Here is a 13680-nt window from a genome sequence, read left to right as displayed (position 1 = left end):
TTATCACGCGCGTGAAAAACGCATCAAAACGCATTGCACCCGCGCGGAAAAAACTGAACAACTAAACGCAATCGCAGACAAAACTGACTTGTTTTAGTGCCAAAATCGCAACATTTTCACTGAACGCACCCTGAACGCATCCGGATCAAATCCGTCACGCCCGTGTGAAACCAGCCTAAAACTGAGTCTGCTTTTATAGCGCCTACCAGTAGCCATTTGGCTCCAGGAGAAGTATATAGTGGGCTCAGCATGCATGTTGGTACTTGCATCCCTGGATCCGATGAAAGCTGTAATGGCACCGGACGGTCTCACTCTATCCAATCAGCGCTGCCATTTTTAGACCGTGCAGCTATATAAATAAATTCCTGTATTCTGCTGGCTTCTGGGGGCAGTGAGGTGAAATATGAAATAGAATTTAACAGGGAGAGCTTCATTATTATTTCTGAAAACTTCTTAGCTGTCGTAGAAGATTTGACCAGTGCAGGTCTAGATTGAGCACCAGCGCTGTTCACAGGCATGAAGGTTCTGCTGTTCTCTTTTGCCACCTTTGATATTAGTCTCCCCCCCGCTGAAGAAAAACGGTGGCAGGTAGTGAAGGAGTCTAGCGCTCTGCTTGCTCTCCTTTATCCTAGCAATCAGCGAGGTTCTCAGGACATTCACCAATTAAAACTGGCGCCATGTCTGTATGATATGAACTGATAGTTTTAGGAAAAGCTTTCACCAAATCCACATTGCATACAAAACACAGGTGTGTTAGTGGCCAGTTTAATTCAGTTATATTCACTAGCTTTTTGTGAATTTACTGTAAAACTCCTTTAATATGGCATCGGTTGGACCTGCACAGTACAGTATTGTGAGATATTCTGTATTGTTGAACTGTCAGAAGAAATTAACACTATGGGCCAGATTTATCATGACTCTGACAGCTCACTCCACTCTCACATATGGCTAAAGTCAGTTTTGGCCAAGTCAGATTTAGGATCGGCCCTTTAAGACTGTAATAAATGTGGTTTGACGGTAGCAGTTTATCCGTCAGTAAGCAGCTTTACAAAAGGCGCATGTCTTTACGAAAAAGTCGTATGTTCTATTAAAAAGTCTCATAAGATAAGCATGGTCCTCACTGGAGTGAAATTGGGCATTTTTTTGAGCCTTTTTTGAGACTTTTTAAATAGTCGCAATAGTAAATCTTTCTAGAGATTCATTTACGCAAGAAAACACTCCCACTTTCAAAAAACTGGCGAGCATAGTGCAGAGCAGAAAAAAGTCGCAAATGTTTGCGCAGTTTTAGCGATTGCACAAAAATGCGCGATTTTTTCACTTTATTATTCTGACTTGAGCTAATGATAAATCTAGCCCTTTGTTTTGATCAGAGAAATGTCCTACCTTGTTATCTCCACTCACTATATTGGAGTACTGTGCTCAATGTGAGCTATCTAGATTTTTTAGATTTCTATATAGCCTTCTAAGGGGTTTTCAGGGACTATATTGATAACCATCAAGTGAATGGGAGCTGAGCTGCAGTGTCTGAGAATGGCCACTACACGGAGCTGTGGGGTTCCGGCTCCATACACGGTTTACTTCCTGGTGTTGGATGCCCACTGATCTGATATTGATGACCTATCCTATGGAGAGGTCATCAATTTCTTAAGCCCATATTAGACGACACGATAATCAGGCACATTATCAGGAACAAGTGTTCTTAGGAACACTCATTCCCGATAATTGGCGTGAATCGATCAGCTGATGAACGAGCAAACCTTGTTCATCGGCTGATGGCCATCTTTCATCAGGAGGAACAAGGCCTAATTATTGGCCGCACATCTATGTGTAATCAAGCATGTGCTGCTCATAATGTATAGAACAGAATGAGAGAGGAACGAATCATTCCTCCCACATTCAGTTTGTATTGGCCTGTGTAATCAGGTCAATGGATGTGTTATCCTCCATCAGCGCTCGCACTGCCTGAAGATCGGGTAGTGTTACCAGCCTTAGTCCCGGAAAACTCCTGTAAATGATGAAAGCCTAAGAGGCTACTGTATTTCAACTACAGAAAAGCCCATGGGACCCTAATGTGCCTCCTTATGCCTTTGGGTCATACGGAAGGTCTTTCTGTTAGATTCTGTGCGAATCTGACAAATTGTGGCATTGTCCATTAGAAACTGTGTACCAATGGAATCTCGAATAGACACTTTGGGGCAGATTTACTAAGCCTGTAGATGTCGTAAACTCAGACAGGCGGTCCAGACCTACACCAGATTTATCACGGGCTCAGGCTGGATGAGAAATGTTGTGCAGGGATAGACACTTCTGTCTGATTCTATACCAACTATTGGTTGGCTTACTTTTGTACTAAAGTTTACACCAGATTTTTAGCACGTTTGACACAAAATGTTGCAACTTAGGCTACACGCCCTTGCTGTTATGCCTCAGGCTCCTTTCACATCAGCGTTTCTCCTTTCCGTTCTCCGGCTCCGTTGAGGAGCATAAGAACGGAAAGGACGGATTCCTCAGATAACTAACTGAGCGTAACGGAACCTAAAGACCCTATAGACTATAATGGGGTCCGCTCAGAATATGATTTTTGAGTGGAGACGAAAGTCTTGCTGCTCCTCAACAGAGCCAGAGAACGAAAAGGAGAAACAGTGATGTGAAAGGAGCCTCACACAATTCTTGAGCGAGTTGAAAAGATTGGAGAAACCCTTGTGGAACATTGTACCAATTTGCACTACTTAGGAGAAGACACATTAGTAAATGTCATAATTATTTTATTGCTCAATGCAGACTAATATTTCACAATCCACTGTTTAGAGGACCTTCTCCCCCAGCATTACACCATCGGCAGAGTCCACCTCTACATTCTGATCCAGCACTAGAAATCCTGGGACTTGCAGTTCAACATACCATTCCTTTATTATTTCTACTAGAAGTTATGGTGGTTCTATAATACCAGTGCCTCCCTCCACCAACTCTTGATGGATAACCTTAGGATAGAAAATAACTAGCGCAGCACCTTCAGATGTAGAGTATGTAACAAAGTACTTTATTATACTCACTTGTTCTTTGAGGTAAAACCGCATGTCTTAAAATGAATAAAAACTGCACTTGGCACACCAGCTCTTGAACTTGACCCAGGGACCCAAGAAAAAAACCTCCCAGGCTGTGAGCTCTGCGCCACGATTGGACAGCGCTACAGCCTGGGAGAAGAAGACGCCCAGGGAGAAACAGGGCCGACTCCTCCCACTATAACCAAATCAGCGAAAATACCGGAGGACATAGCGGGAGAACGGAGCGGCGCCCCGGAATAATACTAAGTGCAGTGAGATCCCGGGGCACTGCTCTACACAGCCTGATAGTTATCTTGCAATATTTGGACAGATGAAAGGTCCTCTTCAAGGATGGATCTGACAGTGGCATGTTTAAATTAGAAGGGAAGACACCTTAAATTACCTGCTTTGTGTAGGCCCCCTTATTCCACCAAAACAGCTGTGAGGCACGGACTCTACAAGACCCCTGAAGGTGTCCTGTGGTATTTAGCATCAGATGTTGGCAGCCGATCCTTTAAAGCGGTTAGCACTTGGTGAAAAGTATTGGTTAGCAGGGGTTGTGACTGCTGGGACCCCCTGCAGTTCTAAGAATGAGAAAAAATAAAGGATATATATAATTTTAGAAGTCTACGTAGGTGTAGCGAAGCTTCTGTGTTGTGATATCTGCTCTTTACATTTTGATGTTGAAGCCCAAATTTCTCTTTGCTTGTAAACATGTTTTTAATAAGGAAAGATCCTTTAAAAATAGCCCAGCATGTGCTCCATATTTTTCTAATTCTGACATATGTTGTAAAGTAAGGCAACTGAAGTAACATATTTGGCCTAATTGTAATAATTTAATATTCTGATTAGACAGATAATTAAAGTTTACAATATGGGCTGAATATAATGAAATCCTAAAATATATACTGCTAAAATGAAGTACACTCACCAGAGGGGATGTATTGCTCCACATTATAGTGTCTCCATCTTTAAATATGTGCTATTTTTTTGATCTGACAACCAGGCTCCATTGTCCAGCAACTTTGCACTAATAGGGGCCAGTGAGGTCATCCAGTGCTGTGATGCCAGCGGCCATTCTGCGATTCCTCTCTGAGCAGCGCCTCATAGATCACCTATTATTGATTAACTAAATGGCCATTGCACTGGCCAGTGCACAGTATATCATGTCTCTGCCTCATACGGTACATGTGCTATTGTTTTGTCTTATGGACAGAAAGTAGGTTGATATTGAACTTGTCATCTGTCGTATGTCTAAGAAAGATGCTGCTATGGAATGCTAACCTATAATGACCTATATCCTATAACTAACCTATAATGACCTATATCCTATAACTAACCTATAATGACCTATAGCCTGTAACTAACCTGTAATGACCTATATCCCATAACTAACTTATAATGACCTATATCCCATAACTAACCTATATTCTATAACTAAACTATAATGACCCATATCCTATAACTAAACTATAATGACCTATATCCTATAACTAACCTTTAATGACCCATAACCTATAACTAACCTTTAATGACCCATATCCTGTAACTAAACTATACTGACCCCGAACCTATAATGACCTATATCCTATAACTAACCTGTAATGACCTATATCCTATAACTAACTCATAACCTATATCCTTTAACTAACCTGTAATTACCTATAACTAACCTTTAATGACCCATAATCTATAACTAAACTATAATGACCTATATCCTATAACTAACCTTTAATGACCCATAACCTATAACTAACCTTTAATGACCCATATCCTATAACTAAACTATAATGACCTATATCCTATAACTAACCTTTAATGACCCATAACCTATAACTAACCTATAATGACCCATATCCTATAACTAAACTATACTGACCCATATCCTATAACTAAACTATACTGACCCCTAACCTATAATAACCTATATCCTTTAACTAACCTGTAATTACCTATATTCTATAACTAATCTATAATGACCCATGACCTATATTGACCTATATCCTGTAACTAACCTCTAATGACCTACATCCTATAACTAACCTACAATGAACTATATCCTGTAATGAACTATATCCTATAACTAACCTGTAATGACCTATAACTAACACACAATGACAGTGCCACAGCAATTTACACAGCGCTGTGACCTTCTCGCAGCTTACCCTAGGCCAGTGACGTCACGTTCATCAGTCACATGGCCTAGGCCCAGTTCAGTCAATTCAAGTAAATGGGGCTGAGCTGCAATACCGAGCATAGCCACTATATAACCTACAGTGCTGTGCTTGGTAAGCTGCGGGAGGCCTCAGCTCTCACTGGAGAGCAGCGGCCTCCTCAAACAGCTGATTGGTGGGGGTCCCAGGTGTCGGATCCCCACAGATCAGATACTGATGACCTCTCTAGAGGAGAGAATAGGCATTTTCTATTATGGTTGCGGCCATGTGCGGTCCGCAAATTGCGCAACACACATGGCTGGTATCCGTGTTTTGCAGATCCACAAGGGCCTTTAGTTCTCATCACACTGCAGCCAGTTATGTAAATTTATGTTTTTTTTCCTCCTCCCCTTCCAATTGCTGTAGCCTTTTTGTTTTTCCATAGACATAGTTGTATAAGGGCTTAATTTTTGTAGGGTGAGTTGTACATTTTAATGGCGCCATTCAATGTTCCTCTTGATGTATTTTGAATCTGTAAAAAAAATAAAATATTTGTGGGCTTCAAAAACCCAAATTTCCACCTTTTGTGGTTTTGGTTTCGTTCTGTTTGGTGTTCATTATGTGGCAAAAATGACATCACAACCTTATTCTGCAGGTCAGTATACGGTAATTACAGTGATACCAAATTAATATAGTTTTTATTATGTTTATATTTTCTAAAAAAAATTGTGCTGTGTTGCCATAATCTGACACACATAACTTGTTTTATTTCCTTCATATTTTGTGGGGCAAACTGTAACATGCAACATTTTGATTTTCACCCCCATTTTTGGGGTTCTTGGGAAGGCAGGGTTACAAAAAAAAGCCAATTCTGGTGTTGAGATTGGTTTTTGTTCTCTTAACAGGAAAACCTGTTGCTACATTCCCAAGAAAAAAACTTTTATTCTTTATGCAAATGCTGGTTTTACAGCACAGAGAACAGTGGAGCTGAGGTGCACCACGGGGCGATGTCCCACCCCTAGTGTTTTTTCTCTGGAATGCCACAACCGATTTTCACAAGACAGGTAACATTTTAATTCAGCAGGATCAACCCCTGGTTTAGTAGTTTTGATCCTTTAGACAGGGGCTCTTTAACTGTGAATCAAACCATTTTTTTCATTTGTTGCTTAGAAACTATTTTTTTCTGCAGGACATTTGCACATTAAGAAAGATTTTGAGACTTTGTAGATGAAGTGTCTTCCACACCGCACTCCGCTGAGATGCTTTCAGATTAATTATGACTGGTATAGAACTAAACATGTTTGTGTCTTTCTTAGGGAGAAGGTGGACAGGTTGTGCTTTGGAATCAGCAGGGCCCAGTGGGAGACGTACAGCTGCCAAGGTAATGTTTCTAAACAAATATAAAATAGCATAAAAATAGTACCATACATCTGTAAAAGAATCAATTGTGGCTAATGGAGACTTTTTGGGGTGTTTGGTAACATCTGTACCAGTTACCCGAGGGAATGTCATGAGATTATTTATTCCGCTGTGTTAGAGTATTCATACTTTGCATGTTTATCATTACTGTCTCCAGATATTAACTAAATGAGTTTAAGAAGAAATTTCAGGCTATATTATAATTTTTCTAATTATCTTACTTTATTTACAAGGTGAACTATGTAGGGGAAGTTTTTCATAATGTCTCCAAATGCACCATAAACACATGGTCATGGTTTAAGTTGTCCTATGTGAATGAAGCCTAGGCACTGAACTTTCAACAAGCGCTGCATATTTACAACTCACAAAAAGTTAGGGATATTTGGCTTTTGGGTCAAATATATGAAAAAAAGGTAAAAAATATTTACTCTACAGCGATATTATATCTTCTAAGTAGAGCATTGAAGTAGAAACAGCAATGGTGATTTCCTCATGTCAAACAAGTTATGGAAACAAAAGCCAACACCAGTGGTGGGTATACCTCCACAAAAATGTCAGTGTCTCAATAACTTGCCATGTGGCCTTGAGCATCAATTACAGCTGGACAACGACGTCTCATGCTGTTCACAAGTCGACTTATTGTCTGCTGAGGCATGGCATCCCACTCTTCTTGAAGGGCGGCCCTCAGGTCATTGAGGTTCTGGGGTACAGAGTTACAAGCCTCTACATGGAGACTCAGCTGATCCCATAGGTTTTCAATGGGATTCAGGTCTGGAGAAAGTGCAGGACACTGCATATGAGGTCACCCAGGGTCCATCAGCCATTTCCTAATGATGTGACCTTGATGAGCTAACGCATTGTCATCCATGAAGATGACATTAGGCCTGTGTTGTTCAGGCACAATGACTATATTAATTATGTTATTCATGTAGTATGGGCTTGTCACTGTACCATTCACAAAGTGTAGGGCAGTTCTGTATTGACTAGGCACACCTGCCCACACTGTAACACAACCACCACCACCAAAGGCTCGTCTGGTGACAGCAGTGGCTGATGCACAATGCTGTCCTTGACGTCTACAACATCATTGGCGGCCAGCGTGAATCGACTTTCATCAGTTCACCGCATTGAGGCCCACTGGTCCCTCATCCAGCATAGATGCTCCCTGGCCCATGCAAGATGATGATGCCTGTGGTCAGGTACCCTTGCAGGTCGTCTAGCACGCAGAACACGCTGATGTAAATGGTTTCTATTGGTCTGACGTGATACTTGAGTGCCTCTCACCTCCCTTAAATGTGCCTGGAGTTGTGTGACATTCATCCTCCAGTTCCGCAGGGCATGTTCACAATGAAACAGTCATCAGTATAGAATGTGGCCAAAGGACGTCCACTTCTATGCCTTCTTTCTGTGACTATTCCAGTCTCTCTGTATCTCTGTTGTAACCTGCTGATGACACTCCAAGCTCACTGGCCACTTCTGTCTGAGAACATCCTGCTTGAAGCCTCTCAATGGCACGGTACAGTTGATCAATTGTTAGGTGTCGTCTTGGACATGTGCGTTCCACATTAAGTCACATTAAGTTCATAATTTCAAGGTTAGAGTGCATTTTAGGTTCATCCTGAAATTTCACCCACAAGCCAAATATCCCTAACTAGTGTATATCAGTAGTGCAATTAAATATAAGAAACTATGTAGTCTATTTTATTAGAGAAAATGCATCTTTCTCCACTTATTAATCACTTCATTTTTATCCCTGTCACCTGAACTGATCATTCACTCTCAACTCACAGCTAAAATCTGTCTTGAAAGATCAGACCTATAGACTATCAGCACTGGTATCAGGTTACAAAGGAGGAGTGAGCTGCTGGAAGGAGACAGAGGCACAGATAGAGAGAATCTGCTGCATATAGTAAATTTACTATGTCTCACCAGTGCTTGATGCTTGTTGTACATGCTACTTCTGCTGAAGGTATGGTACTGAGGTAGGGGAGATCTCCTGTCTGTGCACTGTGTATGGGACACATCATAGCCTCTAGTCCACACTCACTCTGGACCTAAGCTCTTGGGGGGAAAAAGGCAATTGGAGATGGAGCCTGCAGGTGAAAGCTAAAACGTAGAGTGGTTAGATATAGTGTTATTCCTCATGTACACACACAACAGCTTATTTTAGAAAGTCACTTTAACCCTTTCAGGATGTGACCTAATTTTCTTTTTTTATTTCAATTTTTTTCTTCCCCTCCTTTTAACACCCATCATTTTTTTTATTTTATTTACATAGCTGTATTAGGGCTTGTTTTTTGCGGGACTTTTAATGGCACTGTTTATTTTATCATAGCTTGTGTTGGAAAATGGGAAAAAAACTCTTTGCGCAGTGAAATTGGGTTTTGTTTTTGCGCCATTCACTGTGTACTAAAAATGACATGATACCCTTATTCTGCAGGTCATTAAGATTACGGTGATATCAAATTTATATAGTTTTTATTTTATTACGTTAAAAAAATAAAAACCTTTGAAAAAAGAGCCATAACTTTTTTATTTTTTTTATTTCTATCTATGGGGCCGTATAAGGGCTTGTTTTTATTGCAGCAAACTGTAGTTTCTGGTACCATTTTGAGGGTATATACGACTTTTTGAGTACTTTTATTCAATTTTCCAGAAGGGGGGGGGCAAGGTGACCAAAACATTTTTTTTTCCCTGTTAAGACGTACAGGAAAAATATTTGAATATTTTAATAGTCCTGACATTTTTGGACGTGACTACTGATTACTCTGGATAGGATAGGTCATCAGTATCTGATCGGTGGGGGTCCGACACCTGGAACCCGTGCTGATCAGCTGTGAGCACCGCTTGGTATTGCAGCGCAGCCGCATTCACTTGAATAGGGCTGAGCAGCTGCTGCGAGCCACATGATTGATGAACGTGTTGTCACTTGGCCTAGGAAAAAGCAGAGAGAAGGCCGTGGCGCTCACAGGAGCACTGCTTCCTTCTCAAAGAGCTGATTGGCTGGGGTCCGGGTGTCGGATCCCTACCGATCAGATACTGATGACCTATACTAACTGCCTCCAAACTGAATGTTCATATAAAATAATTTCCTTTTATCTTTTTTTATTTTTTTTACAGTTGCTGCAAATGCAGATACCATATGAGCAGTTATACACATTTTTAGATCTTTGAGAGAAAACTAGTTCAGCGTTTGTATCTATTTAAATCAAACCCACATATCCTTATCTGTTTGGAAATAGTTTTGAAGTGTCGATGCAACAAAAAGTAAAAGAAAAAAAGATTGTTTTACAGGTAGCCACTTGTATTTTCTTTGATTCTGTTTTCTCTTTAAAGTCTTCCAGTGCAGTGAAGCGACAGCTCCTGAGTACATTCCATCCCATCCTAGACATGAAGTCAGGGTCTGCATCTTATCAGTCTGCCATCTTATTCTTCACTTTATACTTCATAGCATACGTTCACGTGATTTTGAAAAAGGTCAATAGTGTAGGTCCTAACTAAAGTCCCTGGAAATACTGTAATCATAACTATTCCAATTGCAAATGCTAATTATACTCGATCCTTCCAAAATCACTATTCGGACCCTGGAGCTGGCATGTCTCATTTCCACAGTCTTGGGGTACTTTCACACTCGCGGCAGAGGATTCCGGCAGGCAGTTCCGTCGCCGGAACTGCCTGCCGGATCAGTCAAAGCGTATGCAAACTGATGGCATTTGTCAGACGGATCAGGATCCTGATCCGTATAACAAATCCATTGAAATGCTGGATCCGTCTCTCCGGTGTCATCCGGAAAAACGGATCCGGCATTTATTTATTTTTCACATATTTGCGTTCTGAGCATGCACAGACCGCAATGCCGGATCCGTTTTGCTGGAACACTCGGGGCCCAGAACGGCATTAATGCATTTCAATAGAAAAAAGGCCAGAATTTTGGACAGAGATAAAACCACAGTATTTTCTCCATCCTGAAAAGGAAAAAACACTGAACTAAAGACATCCTACTGCATCCTGAACGAATTGCTCTCCATTCAGAATGCATGGGGATAAAACTGATCAGTTCTTTTCCGGTATAGAGCCCCTGTGACGGAACTCGATAGCGGAAAAGAATAACGCTAGTGTGAAAGTACACTTACTCCCTTTTACGCCTGTCCACATTGCTACCACTTTTTTCTGTCTCCAATCCCTAATTCGAGCACACATCCTCACAGGATGGAGAGCCATCCTCCATAACTCTTTCTGGCGTAACCCTGCCCTTTTCTGTCCCAGTCCCCTCTGTGTTATTGTGACTAGGACAGGTGTGTGGAGAAGGATCTTGGGTGGTTGCTGATACAGGATGCAGACATTGGAGCAAAAGGAGACATCAGACAGATCAAAGAACTGTACTCCAAATTGTATCTGTTTTATCACTGATTGTAGGCTTTGAGAGTGACCTTGTGGTTGCAGTTAAAGGAGGTCCTAGAATGGCCTAGAATGCAATGGTGAATTATAATAGTTGAATCTAGGCTGGCAGCCCCAGGCCCGACATCCCTGTAGGGATGAACATCCCTCACTTCCTTAGAGGGAGTGTCCATGAGGGAGGGTGCAGTCTGCTCACATTCACTGTTACCTCATTTGACTTGCGGTTCTGGATGTTCGTAGGAGAAAAAGGACCTGTGATGATGTCATCGCCATCTGACCAGAAACATATGGATACAATGAAGAAAAACAAAAGGGAGGAATACTGAGCACTTAACTAAAGAAGATATTATTTATTAGGTTCAAAAACTCTGCTGCTCTGTCCATTTCTATTGGATCACCAGAGATAGCGGAGTGCTGTTCTTGACTATCTCTAGCGCTCCCATAGAAATTAATTGAGGGGCAGCGTGCTTTTCCGACCAGCTCCTCTGTCCATTTCAGGGGGCTCCACAGGGTACCGGACCCCCGATCTCATGATCAGTAGGCCCCCCACCAATCTGATAGTTATATCCTATCCTGTGGATAAGGAATACCTTGTTATAACTGAAATACTCCTTTAAAGGGGTTGTCTCACTTCAGCAAATGGCATTTACAGTCATGTGAAAAAATTAGGACACCCTTTGAAAGCATGTGGTTTTTTGTAACATTTTTAATAAAAGGTTATTTCATCTCCGTTTCAACAATACAGAGAGATTAAAGTAATCCAACTAAACAAAGAAAACTGAAGAAAAGTCTTTTCAAGATCTTCTGTAAATGTCATTCTACAAAAATGCCTATTCTAACTGAGGAAAAAGATAGGACACCCTCACATGTATTCCCTCTTAAATTGGCTCAGATCTCACACAGGTATATCACACCAGGTGCACATAATTAGTAGATCGTTACTCTGCATGTTGAATGAGGCTTGCCCTATTTAAACCTCAGACATTTAGTTTGGTGTGCTCCTGACTGTTGAAGTGAGAGTGAGCACCATGGTGAGAGCAAAAGAGCTGTCAGAGGACTTCAGAAAAAAGATTGTAGCAGCCTATGAGTCTGGGAAGGGATTTAAAAAGATCTCAAAAGATTTTGAAATCAGCCATTCCACTGTCCGGAAGATAGTCTACAAGTGGAGGGCTTTCAAAACAACTGCCAACATGCCCAGGACTGGTCGCCCCAGCAAGTTCACCCCAAGAGCAGACCGCAAGATGCTAAAAGAGGTCTCCAAAAACCCTAAAGTGTCATCTCGAGAACTACAGCAGGCTCTGGCTACTGTTGATGTAGAAGTACATGCCTCTACAATCAGAAAGAGACTGTACAAGTTTAACTTGCATGGGAGGTGTGCAAGGAGGAAACCTTTGCTTTCCAAGAGAAACATCGAGGCCAGACTGACATTTGACAGAGATAAAGTTGACAAAGACCAGGACTTCTGGAATAATGTTCTTTGGACAGATGAGTCCAAAATTGAATTATTTGGACACAACAGCAGAGGACATGTTTGGCGTAAACCAAACACAGCATTCCAAGAAAAGAACCTCATACCAACTGTGAAGCATGGAGGTGGAAGTGTCATGGTTTGGGGCTGCTTTGCTGCAGCAGGACCTGGTCAGCTCACCATCATAGAATCCACGATGAATTCTACTGTGTATCAGAAGGTGCTTAAAGAACATGTGAGACCATCAGTTAGAAAATTAAAGCTGAAGCGGAACTGGACCATGCAACATGACAATGACCCAAAACATACTAGTAAATCAACCAAAGATTGGCTGAAAAAGAAGAAATGGAGAGTCCTGGAATGGCCAAGTCAAATCCCATTGATTTGAATCCCATTGAGATGCTGTGGGGTGACTTGAAAAGGGCTGTACGTGCAAGAAACCCCTCAAACATCTCACAGCTGAAAAAGTTCTGCATTGAGGAGTGGGGTAAAATTTCCTCAGACCGATGTCGAAGACTGGTAGATGGCTACAAGAACCGTCTCACTGCAGTTATTTCAGCCAAAGGAGGTAACACTCGCTATTAGGGGCAAGGGTGTCCTATCTTTTTCCTCAGTTAGAATAGGCATTTTTGTAGAATGACATTTACAGAAGATCTTGAAAAGACTTTTCTTCAGTTTTCTTTGTTTAGTCGGATTACTTTAATCTCTCTGTATTGTTGAAACGGAGATGAAATAACCTTTTATTAAAAATGTTACAAAAAACCACATGCTTTCAAAGGGTGTCCTAATTTTTTCACATGACTGTATCTTGTAGACAAAGTTTAATACAAGGTACTTACTAATGTATTGTGATTGTCCATATTGCCTCTTCTGCTGGCTGGATTAATTTTTCCTTGGCATGATACGCTGTTAGTTTCCATGGTTACGGCCACCCTGTAATGCAGGAGAGGTGGTCGTGCTTGCACTCCTGTGGTGCCAGCCACCAGTGAGGGTCCTCTAAAGCAGGAGCTGATCTTACAGAACTTGCAGATCATCTCTTTATTCTGAGACGTGGAGGGCGGACCCCTCTCTCGCCCCTAATAGGCTGTATGGGCAAGGGTTGTCTTTGTAAGACAGCTCCTTTAAAGTAAAGGAAATGAAACGGTGAAACGTTTCTAGCTGCGAAAATAATGTGGTTGGTTTAGGGCTTGTTGTCTAT

General features: G+C 41.4%; 1 protein-coding gene across 1 annotated transcript in view; it reads left to right on the top strand.

Annotated features, from left to right (window-relative positions):
* Positions 1-13680, top strand: part of TBC1D5 (TBC1 domain family member 5) — a 603675-nt gene that overhangs the window by 22558 nt on the left and 567437 nt on the right. Inside the window, exon 2 of the mRNA XM_044293280.1 lies at positions 6514-6578. The gene's annotated coding sequence lies outside the window, so the exon portion shown is untranslated. The remainder of the gene's footprint in view (positions 1-6513; positions 6579-13680) is intronic.

Source organism: Bufo gargarizans, chromosome 5 (genome assembly GCF_014858855.1).
Source record: "Bufo gargarizans isolate SCDJY-AF-19 chromosome 5, ASM1485885v1, whole genome shotgun sequence".
Lineage (NCBI taxonomy): Eukaryota > Metazoa > Chordata > Amphibia > Anura > Bufonidae > Bufo > Bufo gargarizans.
This window is presented reverse-complemented; position numbering and strand designations above follow the sequence as displayed.